The following is a 15,292-nucleotide window of genomic DNA, read 5'->3' on the forward strand; positions in this document are numbered from 1 at the left end:
GTTCTGATGGTGTTGGAGTGCAACCTGATTGTGATATTATAGAGTATAGGATTCATTATTATTATATGTGTGTATGTATCGTGTATGTGCTTTGTCCAGTAAATGTGTCACAATTTGCTGGTGTTTGCCCTTGTCCTAGTGAGGCTTCCCAGGAGGTAGTAAAGAAGGAGAGAGAGAGAGAAAGAACCAAGAACCACTGCCGTGGACAGGGTAGGAGGTAATACTAGTAAGTCATAGGGGATTGAGGAGATCGTATCTCATAAGGAGAGAGTGGGGAGTCACAGTGGCTCGAGTGGGTGTGTGCACGTGACAACGAGGCTAAGTGTTGGAGCCGCATCCCCTAAACGTGTGACGTTGAGCCCCTCTCCAAGAGCCAGAAGCGCCGAGGGTGATCTCCTAGTATAAGCACTCTGCCGAGTTGTGGGTTGGGTTGTCCATAGAGAAGGATCAACGACGACAACACCAACCAACCCACAGTCTATAATAAATTGGGGGCCTGTGTCCGGGAGAGTGAACTGACACACCCACACCCTGTCCAAGAGTGGATTTGTACACCCCTGCTGAGATAAACTGTGTGACCGCAGGTGTATACTCTCTCTCTTGGGAAGACTCACAGGACAAAGATGGATAAGGTGCAAGCGTTTGTGGAGTCAGGCAAGCCTGAGGACTTGGAAGGTTGCACGAGGGATCAATTGAAACAAATAGCAGAAAAATGTGGCCTTAGGTTGAAAGCATCTAAAGTAGCTGGGATGAAGGATGAGATCCTGAGGCAGTTAAGAGCCAAAAATGAAGCGGCAGAGCAAGGAGCCCAAAAAGGAGCTGAAAGTGGAAAGGAGGATGATGGGCAGGATGAAGTGAGATCCCAGGGATCGAGTAGGAGCAGCAAGAGTAGCCGCAGTAGCAGGAGTAGCCAAAATAGGAGCTTGGAGAGATTCCAGTTAGAGCTCCAGATGCAGCAACAACGAGAGGACAAGGAGAGACAGTTCCAGCTGGAAAAGATGAAATTAGAACTCCAGATGAAAAATGAAGCAGAGAAGGAAAAAGAAAAACCAGACTGGAAATAGAAAAAGAGAAAGCAAGACTAGAGGTGGAGAAAGAAAAAGAGAAAACCAGAGTAAGAGAACTGGAGTTGGAACAGGAGAAAGAAAAAGAGAAAACCAGAGTAAGAGAACTGGAGTTGGAACAGGAGAAAGAAAAAGAGAAAACCAGAGTAAGGGAACTGGAGTTGGAACAGGAGAAAGAAAAAGCCCAAGTCGAAAAAGAAAAAGAGAGAACAAAACAAATGCAGATAGAAGCGAGTAGAACCTTGGCTGAGCAAAGGATTGAACATGGGTTGCCAGAGAGCACCACCCAGGTATCACACCCACCAGATGTTAGGGTTAGGGAGAAGGACATTCCCTTGTTTGTTCCCGAAGAGGCAGAGAGCTTTTTCGAGCACTTTGAAAAAGTAGCCAGTATCAAGGAGTGGCCACAGGAGGAATGGGCCCAGCTGGTCCAGTTAAGATTGACCGGTGCAACCAGGGAGGCATACACCCAATTGTCACTGGAAGAGTGCCAGGATTATGCCACGGTAAAGAGCAGCATATTGCGCTCGTTTCAGTTAACCCCAGAAGCTTATAGAAAGCGTTTCAGAGAAATGGTGAAAGTTGGAGCATGTACGTTTGCTGAGACAGCAAGGGATCTGGAAAGACGATTCCAGAAGTGGATTGAGGCTGCTGGAGTTGGATCTTACGCTGACCTGAAGCAACTGATGGTCATGGAGAAGTTCTTGGAGATGATGCATCCCGAAACAAAGTTCAAGATCCAAGAAGCAAGGATAAAGGAGGTGAAAGATGCCGCAGATAGGGCGGATATGATTACTGAAGCATACAAGAGCTTAAGAGAGAACAGAGTAAGAAGCGAGGCGAGACGCAGAAATAGCAGACCCAGTGGAGTCTGGGGAGGAAGAAGTTTTGGGGGGCAGACAAGCAGACCAGCTAGTTTTAAGCCCCAGGAAGGAAAGTTGCCGAGTCCGCCTGCTGGAGGTAAGCAGAAAAATAAAAATGTGCAGAGGAGACAAGAGTCCAATGAAGCTCCACAGAGTATGAGTAGTACATCTGGCCCGAGGAACTCCAATACGAGTGGGCAGAGTCAGAGCCACTCGGGGGCGTATAGGAGAGATTTCTCCCAAATGAGATGCTACAAGTGCAACAGATCAGGTCACATGATGCGAGATTGTCGGCAGGGCAAGAGAGTCGTGGCCCTGACGACATGTGATCCTCGGAAGAAGTACGTTGATGTACAACAAGACAAACCACAGAAGGTAGATTTGATGAACGAGCGGTATAGGCCGTTCATTAGTAAAGGTTGGGTCGGCATAGAAGGTCAACCCGAGGTGGAGGTTAGTATCCTCAGGGATACTGGAGCCAATCAGAGCTTGATTCTGAGAGGCCTAATAAGAAATGATCGACTGTTAGCTGGCAGTAGGAGGATAAAGGTTCATGGGTTGTTGTCTAAGAGTGACATGCCCGTGTGTGCTGTCCAGTTGAAGTCAGATTATTTGTCGGCGGAGGTGATGTTGGGAGTGTGCCCCAACATACCTGTTCCAGGAGTCCAAGTGATCCTGGGGAACGACTTGTGTGGGTCCAAGGTGCTGCCAGAGCTGATAGTAAAAGCTGTGCCGGAGGTGAACCAGAAGGACCGCGGTACAAGTGGAACGCCGGACAAGATAGATCTAGCCAGCATCCTTGAAAATGAGGCAGAGGACAGTCAAGTCATCGTATACCCGGCCTGTGTAGTGACAGAGTCGGACGTAGCCGCCGAGGAAGACATTGGAGATGATATGGCAGTGTCGACTCCACCAAGGGAGGAGGTCAACATGGACATGTCTGGGCTGTTCGACGAAGATCGAGCTCAGAAGAATGAGGATTCGAGGAGACAGGAAGTGAAAATGACCCTACCTGAAAAGTTCAGCGTGAACCGAGCGGACCTGATTAGGGCTCAGAAAGAGGAGTTTATAGATCTAATCAGGGAGGCAAAAGGGGGAAATTCATGTCCGGAGTCCCCCGTGTATTACTACTTGGACGATGATGTACTAATGAGGAAATGGCGACCGGACAAAGCCGGCGCAGATAAGGTATGGTTGGAGAAGCACCAAGTGTTAGTGCCGAAGGAGTTTAGGGCGGCTGTGTTAGAACTAGCCCACTCCGTAGATATGGCAGGGCACTTGGGGGTGAAGAAGACCTTAAATAAGGTGCAGGAGCACTTCTACTGGCCGAACGTGTGGAAGGAAGTAAAGAAATATTGTAGGACATGTTTGGCGTGCCAACGTGCAGGTAAGCCGGCTCCGGCTATACCAAAGGCACCCTTAAAGCCCATACCGGCATTTGGCGAGCCTTTTGAGAGAGTCTTGATAGACTGTGTAGGTCCGTTGCCGAGGACCAGAAAAGGCCACGAGTACTTACTGACCATAATGTGCACGGCCACCCGTTTCCCTGAAGCAATCCCCCTGAGAAGAGTGACGTCGAGAGCCGTTCTGGATAGACTACAGAACTACATTGCGTGGGTAGGAATGCCCAAGGTTATCCAGACGGACCAGGGGAGTGTCTTCCAGTCGAAGTTGTTTAGGGAAACTGTGAAAGGATGGAGAGTAGAGCAAGTGCGCTCGTCACCGTATCACCCTCAGTCGCAGGGAGCATTGGAGCGTTTCCATGGAACGCTAAAGAGCTTGTTGAGGATATACTGCGCTGAGGAAGGGAGTAGTTGGGACGAGGCATTACCATCCGTGTTGTTCGCCATCAGGGATGCGGTAGTAGAATCACTCAGATTCACCCCATTTCAACTGGTGTACGGACACTCCGTGAGGAGCCCAGTGGGCGCGCTGAAGGAGCAGTTCACCGTGGATAGGCCTAAGGTGGACGTGGGAAAATATGTGAAGACTTTTAGAGAGCGACTCTCTAGGGCCAGAGATTTGGCCAAGGAAAATTTGAGGACATCCCAGGCAGAGATGGTAAGGTACCACGACAGGAAGGCGAAGGGCAGGAAATTTCAAGAAGGAGATCAGGTGTTAGTCCTGCTACCGGTAAAAGGAAGTATATACGAGTCGAGATTTTGTGGACCATATACCATCCAGAAGGCATTAGGGGATGTGAATTATGTAATCCACATGCCAGATCGTCCGAGGAAGTCACAGGTTTGCCACGTGAACATGATAAAGAGGTACTATGACAGAGATAAGCCCCTAGGCGATGAAGAACCGATGGAAACCCCATTGCAGGCGACGGTGCTGTGTGGAGGAGACGGAAAAGGGATAGAAGAGGAGAACTGTAAGTTAGAGAAGGCCGATGGCGCGAAGATATCAAATACAGAAAGCCTGGCCAAGATAGGTGAGCGTCTGGGTCATTTGGAGGATGACCAACGACAGGAGCTAGTGGAGATCCTACGGAGGAATAAGTCGTTATTCACGGACGTGCCTAGAAGACACCGCGGAACGGTGCACGAAGTGAATGTAGGGAGTGCTGAGCCCATCAAGCAGCACCCTTACAGAGTTAACCCGGAGAAAGCAGCGGCAATGAGAGCAGAAGTGAAGTATCTGCTAGATAACGACTTGGCAGAGGTTAGCGACAGTGACTGGAGTTCGCCGTGCCTCCTCGTGGAGAAGAGTGACGGCACGTTCCGGTTCTGTACCGATTATAGGAAAGTGAATGCACTCACGGTCGCTGACTCGTTTCCGATACCGCGCATTGACGATTGCATAGATCGGATTGGGAGTGCACGGTATGTCTCGAAGATAGACCTGTTGAAGGGATACTACCAGATTCCCCTGTCTGAGGAGGCCAAGAGGATCTCAGCGTTCGTGACACCCGACGGCTTGTACCAATATAAAGTGGTGCCGTTCGGAATGAAGAATAGTGGTAGTTGTTTTCAACGAGTAATGAATCAGGTATTACAAGCGCGACTGGATGTGCAGTGTACATCGATGATATTGTGGTGTTCGCTGATTCCTGGAAGGATCACGTGGATCGACTTTTAGATTTGTTCGATCGGTTGGAGAAGGCCAACATGACGATCAACTTGGCAAAAAGCGAGTTCAGGAGAGCCCGCCTGGAGTACCTTGGATATATAGTAGGGCAAGGCGAGGTTGCTCCGGTAAGAACAAAGGTGGAGGCCATTGACAACTTCCCGGTGCCCAGGAGTAGGAAAGAATTGTTGAGATACCTCGGTATGATTGGGTATTACCGGAAGTTCTGTGAAAATTTCTCCACCGTAGCCGCTCCTATGACGAGTTTGCTATCAAAGAGCAAGAAGTGGGAGTGGAATGGAACAGCACAAGAAGCGTTTGAGAAGACCAAAAGACTGTTGACTGAGGCACCTGTACTAGTGTCGCCAGATTTTGAAGCGCCGTTTACGTTATTTGTAGATGCCAGTGATATAGGGGCCGGAGCTGTACTGACGCAGCAGAATGATGGAATTTACCGCCCCGTGTCCTTCTTCTCGAAGAAGTTCGTTAAGCACCAGAGGTCGTACAGTACAGTTGAGAAAGAGACTTTGGCCCTGGTGATGGCATTGGAACATTTTGAAGTGTATGTGAGTGGGGGGGGACACCCAGTGACGGTGTATACAGACCATAATCCCCTAGTTTTCCTGAAGAAAATGAAGCATGCAAACCAGAGATTAACCAGATGGTTTTTATCGCTCCAAGAGTATGACCTGGTGATAACGCACATAAGAGGGCGAGACAATGTAGTGGCTGATGCGTTATCTCGAGCCTAGCCACTAGAATAACTCTCAAAAATAAGGGGAGGGAGTGTTATGATCTCAGCCTACAGGAGAAACGAGTCTCCCTCCTTGAGAGTTATTCGTCAAGCCTGACCTGATTAGAAGGTCTAGCGAATATTGAAGTGATAACGCATATGTAAAATAGTTGCTTGGATATGTATAACAGTTTGAGATCATGGGCAATGAAGAAGAAAACAGATAAATGACTGGCGAGGAGATGTGGACATTTTGCTGGAGGCGTGAGGCTCGCTTCCGGAGGACCTTGACCTCACTTGAGTGCCAGACATCGCAGGGGGAAGCCGCGCTCCATTTGAGCTCCCACCAGAAGGGAACCCCTAGTGATATATCTCGAAGAGAAGAGAAGTGTGTAGACGTGCCAGCTGTGGAACCGAGCTGGGAACGTTGTGGTATCAAGTCCTGGTCGACGAGCAGAGTTTAATAAGCTACTCAGAGGCATTTTCGTGGGCTGTGTGGAGCGCCCTGACCAGACGCCGTCAGAGGGAAAGCGCCCTCGATCAATTAATCTGTGGTAAGCACGATATACGCCAGTTCATAGTGATCACTTGTAGTTGGTCGTGTGCCCAGCGACGGTAGCAATGTTTTATTTATAAGTTAGACATGTTTTAATAAGGCAGAAAGCCTGAAATAGGAGAGTGAAGAGGGAGGAGCACGGAGCGACGTCCGCCCCCTCTGAGCGCTGGCGGACGACTGAGGGAGCCTGGCTCTTGACGGAGGAAGACCCTCCCAGCAAGTGAGGACCGCCGCCAGGCGAGGTGGAGTATGGACCCGCCCAAAACGGGGGAGTCCACTCTCACTGTATGTAGAGAACAGCTAGAGGTTTGAGGCAAGCATATTGTGTGGTTATTTTTGTTTATGTGTTAAAGGGGAACATTTTATTGGAGTGTCGATGGGTTGCAGGTTTGTCTTTTGGGGAAGAAGTTGCTGAGAACTTCGAAGCCAGCAGATGAAGTAGCTGATGAGACTCCAAGGTAGTGGAGCAGAGGACCTCGAGCTGTGAGGAGAAGCAGCAGTGAAGAGGAGTGTCACGTGCTTCTGTAGAGGTGGAGAAGCACCATAGTTGCTCGGGGAAACTTCATGGTAGCAGCCAAGAGCTGTGGAGGACCCTAGCAGAAGGTGAAGCACCGTAGTTGCTCAAGGAAACTTCATGATAGCAGCCTGGAGGAGCTGCAGAGGATCCTGGTAGTGAAGCCCGGAAGAACCTAAGGATATTAGGGTAGTGAACTTCCAGAGGTGGAAGGGGAAGTTCTGGTGGATTACTTATAGGGAGTTGATAGTGTTTGGTTGTCATTAGCGTGCAAGACGCAGTGAGAGGTGAGTGACTGTTGGCATTCTTATGTCAAGGAGTTTTTTATACTGAAGTATCAATGAACATTTATACTGGTATATGTTATTGCATTCAAATGCTGATTTTCTATATATATATATGTTATCTTGCTGATGGTGCAACAGTGTATGTAGGCTTGATCAACTTGAGGAGGTTGATAGTATCAGGTGGTGAACCAGGAGATAGGATACCACTTGATAAGCTGATAATAGAGTTCTGATGGTGTTGGAGTGCAACCTGATTGTGATATTATAGAGTATAGGATTCATTATTATTATATGTGTGTATGTATCGTGTATGTGCTTTGTCCAGTAAATGTGTCACAATTTGCTGGTGTTTGCCCTTGTCCTAGTGAGGCTTCCCAGGAGGTAGTAAAGAAGGAGAGAGAGAGAGAAAGAACCAAGAACCACTGCCGTGGACAGGGTAGGAGGTAATACTAGTAAGTCATAGGGGATTGAGGAGATCGTATCTCATAAGGAGAGAGTGGGGAGTCACAGCGGCTCGAGTGGGTGTGTGCACGTGACAACGAGGCTAAGTGTTGGAGCCGCATCCCCTAAACGTGTGACGTTGAGCCCCTCTCCAAGAGCCAGAAGCGCCGAGGGTGATCTCCTAGTATAAGCACTCTGCCGAGTTGTGGGTTGGGTTGTCCATAGAGAAGGATCAACGACGACAACACCAACCAACCCACAGTCTATAATAATATATATAAAAATATATATATATAGATATATAAATATATATATTACAAATATATATATATATATATATATATATATATATATATATATATATATATATATATATATATATATATATATATACATATATATATATATATATATATATATATATATATATATATATATATATATATTATTAAATATGACCGAAAAAGTAAGATTAATAATTCTAACACGAATTTTCTCAATCTTTCGTAAATTACGCTTCACTGTTGGAGGTAAATAAAAAATCACTTCTCCAAAATTCATTTTTTATTTCTAGTCTGACGCGACACGGGCGCGTTTCGTAAAACTTATTACATTTTCAAAGACTTCACAAATACACAACTGATTAGAACTTGCGTTTCTCTGATTTTATATCTACATTTGAGTGAGGTGGGAAGGGTGATGTGGCATTAACACAAGACAGAACAATAGGGGATATTAACGTTTATTATAGTTTATTATATTTAGTTTATTTATAGTTTATTTATATTTTTATTATATTTATTATAGTTTATTTATATCGTTTATTATAACGATAGGGGCTTGACGTTTGCGAGGCACTTCACATCAAGAAGTCAACACCAGCAATCAACAGCCAATTATTGCACAACTATATTCTACCCACCTCAAGACTCCGCTCCAATATAGAAGCATCAAGAAATATGGACCAATAGGCTTTCTACAAACACTTCTATTCAATACCCATTGTTTCTGTTCTGTCTTGTGTTGATACTTTTAATACCCTATTAATATCCCCTATTGTTCTGTCTTGTGTTAATGCCACATCACCCTTCCCACCTCACTCAAATGTAGATATAAAATCAGAAAAACGCAAGTTCTAATCAGTTGTGTATTTGTGAAGTCTTTGAAAATGTAATAAGTTTTACGAAACGCGCACGTGTCGCGTCAGACTAGAAATAAAAAATGAATTTTGGAGAAGTGATTTTTGATTTACCTCCAACAGTGAAGCGTAATGTACGAAAGATTGAGAAAATTCGTGTTAGAATTATTAATCTTACTTTTTCGGTCATATTTAATAATATTACAGTCTTGTAATTACAGTCTTGTAAAGCCACTAGCACGCGCAGCGTTTCGGGCAGGTCCTTAATCTAAGAAAATTTTAAGGAGGTAAATACTTGCAAAATTTATAGACAAAAAAATGATAACAGATTACATGGAATGAAAAAAAAAAAAAGATGAGAGAAAATTATAGGTACAGTATATTAAAGCACATAGGTAGCTATGATTGATTGCAATGACAGCTTAAAATGGTAGTTGACAACAAATTGGTAGGCACAATACAGCAGAAACAATATAAGATTGATTGCAATGACAGCTTGAATGGTAGTTGACAAAAATTGGTAGTCACAATACAGCATATGGCTAGCACATAAAAGAAGACAGCAATGAACACAATGATAAGGTTGTTTGATATTACATAAAAATTAGGAGATTGGGTACCACTAGGTACAGAGCAAATTAAAGCTCAGTGTAGGAAACTAAATAGATGAAGTTAGGTACTTTTTGGTTTTGCTTTTAAATAAGGCAAAAGTTTTACAGTTTTTCAATTCACTAGGGAGTGAGTTCCATAGACTAGGTCCCTTAATTTGCATAGAGTGTTTACACAGATTAAGTTTGACCCTGGGGATATCAAAGAGATATTTATTTCTGGTGTGGTGATAATGGGTCCTATTACATCTGTCCAGGGAGAGTTTCAGAGCATGGTTTGCATTTAAGAACAGGGTTTTGTAAATGTAGTTGACACAAGAGAATGTGTGGAGGGAGTTAATATTTAGCAAGTTTAGAGATTTAAACAAGGGAGCTGAGTGTTGTCTGAAAGCAGAGTTAGTTATTATTCTGATAGCAGATTTTTGCTGTGTGATGATGGGCTTAAGGTGGTTTGCAGTGGTAGACCCCCATGCACAGATACCATAATTAAGATAGGGGTAGATTAGTGCATAATATAGTGAGAGGAGAGCAGAGTTAGGAACATAATATCTGATTTTGGAGAGTATACCAACTGTCTTAGAGACTTTCTTAGTTATGTGTTGAATGTGGGTGCTGAAGTTGAGTCTCTTGTCTAGGAATAGGCCAAGAAACTTGCCATCATTTTTATTACTGATGTTAATGTTGTCTATCTGTAGCTGAATTGCATTTGATGATTTGTTTCCAAATAAGATGTAGTAAGTCTTTTCGATGTTTAATGTTAGTTTGTTCGTTGACATCCATAAGTGGACTTTTTTTAATTCATTATTCACAACATTATTTAGTGTATGTGGGTTGAGGTTTGAGTAGATAAGGGTAGTATCGTCAGCAAACAATATAGGTTTGAGAATATTAGAGACATTAGGCAGATCGTTTTTATATATAAGAAATAGAAGAGGTCCTAAGATGCTGCCCTGTGGCACTCCAACGGTAATTGGTAGAGTGGAAGAAGTTGTATCATTGATGGTTACATATTGGTGTCTGTCACTAAGATAGGATCGGATGTAGTCAAGGGCAAGGCCTCGGATTCCATAATGCTGGAGTTTAAATAAGAGGTAGTTGTGATTAACAGTATCAAAGGCTTTTCTTAGGTCAATGAAGAGTCCAATCGGAAACTCATTTTTGTCAAGGGCTGAGTAGATAATGTCAAGGAGACTAATGATTGCATCATTGGTACTCTTTTGGGACCGGAAGCCAAACTGGCAGGGGCTGAGTATGTCGAATTTTACGAGGTAGGAATAGAGCTGTTTGTAAATAATTTTTTCAAATATTTTTGATAGAATGGGTAGATTTGATATTGGTCTATAATTGTTTATGTCCGCCGGATTGCCTCCTTTATGGACTGGCGTTACTCTTGCTTTTTTGAGGATATCAGGGAAGGTGTGACACTCTATAGATTTGTTGAGCAGTAGTGCTATGGGTGGGGCAAGGGCATGGGAGGCTCTCTTGTACACAATGGACGGAATTTCACTGGTGTTCCCTGCCTTGGTTTTTAGAGAGTGTATGATGGACACAACATCTGCCGGGCTGATTGGTGAAAGGAGAAGAGAGTTTGGATAGCTGCCTGAGAGATATGTGTTAATATGTGTCTGAGTCTGTGGGATTTTACTGGCAAGATTAGCACCAACCGATGAAAAGAAACTATTAAATTCATTTGCCATTTCTAAATCAGTTGACGGTATATCCCCATCCTTGTAGAGTTTTATTTGGTTATGTGAGTGTTGTTTAGTTCCTAGGATACTAGAGATAGTTTTCCAAGTGTTTTTCATGTTACCTTTTGCTTCATTGAATCTATTCACATAATATGCAAGTTTTGCCTTTCTTATGATACTGGTAAGCATTGATGAGTACCTTTTAGCTACTTCCCTTGAAACTAGGCCAATCCTAACTTTCTTTTCATATTCATGTTTCTTGTTGATTGAGTTGAGAATGCCATTTGTGAGCCATGGATTGTTTAATCTTTTGTCAGTTACTTGCTTTGTAAGAAGGGGACAATGAAGGTTGTAGAGGCTTAGAGTTTTGGAGAGGAAGAGGTTAGCTAATGAATTTATATCATGGGTATTAATGAATTCAGAATCCCAGTTAATATTGTGAAGTGCCTCTGTAAGATTGTCTAAAGCTGATTCACTGTGTAGCCTAAATGAAAATTTCTTGCTTTTTGGTGGTGTTATGTCCATGTTCGCTATGAGAAAGGTAGGATAGTGGTCAGTTGTTCTGTCGTAGATTATACCAGATACAAGGGGAGCTGTTATGTTTGTCCATATGTGGTCCAAGGTAGTGGCTGATGTTTGAGTGACTCGGGTAGGTTTGGTGATAGTGGGGATTAGCATACAGGAGTTCATGCTGTTAAGGAAATAGTCAACTTGAGAGCAGTTTTGTTGACCCAGGTCAATATTAAAGTCTCCTCCCAGAATGATGTGGTTTTTGTTGAGATTGTTGTTTATAATAAGATTCCTTAGGTTGTCTGAGAAAGAAGCTATGTTAGTATTAGGAAATCTATAGATGGCTCCAATAGTCAAAGAGGATTTAAGGGATTTAATTGTAAACTGAGCAAAAGTATATTCACAGTAGTCATCTCTGTCACTAATAACACTGTTGCAGATAAATGTATCTCGGTAATATATAGCTGTGCCACCACCTTTTTTATTAGGCCTACAGTTATGAATGGCTTTATAACCAGCTAAGTTGTAGAGTTGGGTATAGTCTTTATTTAGCCAAGTTTCTGTTAAAATAATGAACGATAGGTTAGTACCTAGTGCTGTGAGTAGTGCATTTAAATCGTCAAAATGTTTACCAAGTGATCTAACATTTTGGTTATAAACTGATAGACAGGTGCTATTTTGGAGTTTGTTTTTAGCCTGGTGTGCTGTGAAATACTTACAATAATGATGATCAATGTGCTGGTTGGTATAGATATGAGACAGAAGATTTTGATCAGGATCAATATCAGTGTGCATAGAGATGCAGAGGGATCACGATACAAGATACACGATAAAGCAAAACACAAGAATAAAAGCAGATACAATAAAATAGTAACAATTTAGAAGTAAAATAAAGATCCAATAGATAGCCAGGGAGGACACAGAAGTTACATAAAATAAAACACAAAAAATCAGTAGAGACTGACAATATAAATGTAAAATAAAAAATAATAAGAAAAATAATAATCATAAAAAAATGATCTTGAAGATAATTAGCTTAGTAATGGTTAATTAACAGGGTAATAAAAAGCCCTAGGTTTAGTGACAAGGGGATTAACTAAGAACAAATAATTAAGAGTATAAAACAGGCAAAGATGACAAACAAAAAATAAAGTAAAAATTAAAATAAAAATAAAAATAAACACCTTTGGAAAGGAAAGGCAGAGCTTAAGTACACTTTGGTTGTATGTGAGACTACAAATTATGTTCTGGTTATTCAGCTGATATCCCACAGTCATCCAGGAAAGAAGTGAGGTGTGCCTCAGTGGTTATGACATAAGTTTTTCCAGAGTCAGTCTTCCTAGCTATTATTTTACCATCGCGCACAAAACAATGTTTAATAGCAGTGGATCTATTGCGAATTCCACGTAGTTTAAATAAGAGATTTTGTCTGAATCTGGTAAGACATTCGTTCACATAAACCTTGGATTTCCTAGCGACTGCAGCAGTGATGAGGTCTGACTTGCGGGAGCAGCTATCCAACTTCACGCGTATCCTTCTGTTGTTTGCACCAGATGATTTGGTACCCACTCTATAAGCTGACTTAATGTCTCTTGCTTCGATTGAATAATTCAACTTAGTACGCAATTCCTGGATCACGATGGCAGTACAGTCTTCTCTGTCAGTTTCATGGGGAAAATCCTGTGATGAGATGATGACAGAATCAAGGAGCTTAAGTTGGTCTGATTCGTCTTGGGTTGCAGTTTGTTGCTGTTGTAGGGAGTTAAAGTGGTTCTCTAACTTTTGTAACATCTCTTCTTGCTTCTTAGAGGTTTCTGCTGGTTTAAAGTTAGTAACCGAGATCCGAAGAGAGCTTAATTCATGTTCGAGGTGGCCGACTCTGGCAGACAGATCTTGGTTAGCCTTGTGCATTGCCAAAGCATCACTCTGAAGCTTCATTATCAGGTCCGACTGCTCTCGGATTATAGACTTTTGGTCATCATGTATTTGAGTCAATAATCTGAGCCATGGATTATCAGCGGGACGCTTAAAGTCAGTACATGGGGAGGCAGCTCGTTTAAGTTGCTCCATATGGTTACATAACTGTTGTAAGGCTCGAGTCAGTGACGACGCTTCAATCAGCTGGGAAGGTTTGTTATTGTTGACGCAGGGAGGGTCGGTACTCCCCCCGGTAGCCCCTAAGGGGGAGACAGCCGCATTATTCCTGTTGCTAGCTTGGCTGGTTGGGTTCATCCTGATAGGTGTGCTATCATTCTTTACGGCCTTGCCGAGCTTAGAATTGTTTAGCATGGTAGCAGCAGAGATGTATACAGCAGATGGGGTAGACTTGTTGATATGGTAGCAGCAAACGTCAGGTTAGCTTCCTCCAGGGAGCAACACTAATGAGGTCGAGATGAGGTAGTAGGTTAGGTTTTGTCGAATATTTCGGTCACATTTAGGTCACTGGGTACTTAGCTGCCTTCTGGGGTTGTTACATCATGTTAGGGATGTTGTGGGCTCAAGGAGCAGCTGATAAAGCTGGAGGGGGAGCAGGGTCGTCAGGAGCGGATGAGCGTTCGAGCGTGAGGTGAAATCTCACATGGTTACATAATATATGTCGACAGGAAAGACTGCTACCAAAATATACTAATATATATATATATAAATATATATATATATATGTCGTACCTAGTAGCCAGAACGCACTTGTCAGCCTACTATGCAAGGCCAAATTTGCCTAATAAGCCAAGTTTTCCTGAATTAATATATTTTCTCTAATTTTTTTCTTATGAAAAGATAAAGCTACCCGTTTCATTATGTATGAGGTCAATTTTTTTTTTATTTTAGTTAAAATCAACGTAGATATATTACCGAACCTAACCAACCCTACCTAACCTAACCTAACCTATCTTTATAGGTTAGGTTAGGTTAGGTAGCCGAAAAAGTTAGGTTAGGTTAGGTTAGGTAGGTTAGGTCGTCGAAAAACAATTAATTCATGAAAACTTGGCTTATTAGGCAAATCTGGCCTTGCATAGTAGGCCAAAAAGTGCGTTCTGGCTACTAGGTACGACATATGTCTATATATATATATATATATATATATATATATATATATATATATATATATATATATATATATATATATATATATATATATACAAATATATATATATAAATATATATATATATATATATATATATATATATATATATATATATATATATATATATATATATATATGTATACAAATATATATATACAAATATATGTATATATATATATATATATATATATATATATATATATATATATATATATATATATATATATATATATATATATTTATATTTTGGTAGCAGTCTTTCCTGTAGACATATATTATTAAATGACCGAGAAAGTAAGATTAATAATTCTAACACGAATTTTCTCAATCTTTCGTACATTTCTTTTCACTGTTAGAGGCAAATCAAAAATCAATTCTCCAAAATTCATTTTTATTTCTAGTCTGACGCGACACGAGCGCGTTTCGTAAAACTTATTACATTTTCAAAGACTTTAGTTTACAAATACACAACTGAATAGAACTTACGCATCTCCGATTTTATATCTACATTTGAGTGAGGTGGAAGGGATGATGTAGCATTAATCAACACAAGACAGAACAAGAGGTGGCATTAATAGGGTATTAATTTCATCAACACAAGACAGAACAAAGGGTGGCATTAATAGGGTATTAATTTCATCAACACAAGACAGAACACGAAACAATGGGTATTGAATAGAAGTGTTTGTAGAAAGCCTATTGGTCCATATTTCTTGATGCTTCTATATTGGAGCG

The sequence above is a fragment of the Procambarus clarkii genome, unplaced genomic scaffold (genome assembly GCF_040958095.1).
Source record: "Procambarus clarkii isolate CNS0578487 unplaced genomic scaffold, FALCON_Pclarkii_2.0 HiC_scaffold_567, whole genome shotgun sequence".
In the NCBI taxonomy this organism is placed as follows: domain Eukaryota; kingdom Metazoa; phylum Arthropoda; class Malacostraca; order Decapoda; family Cambaridae; genus Procambarus; species Procambarus clarkii.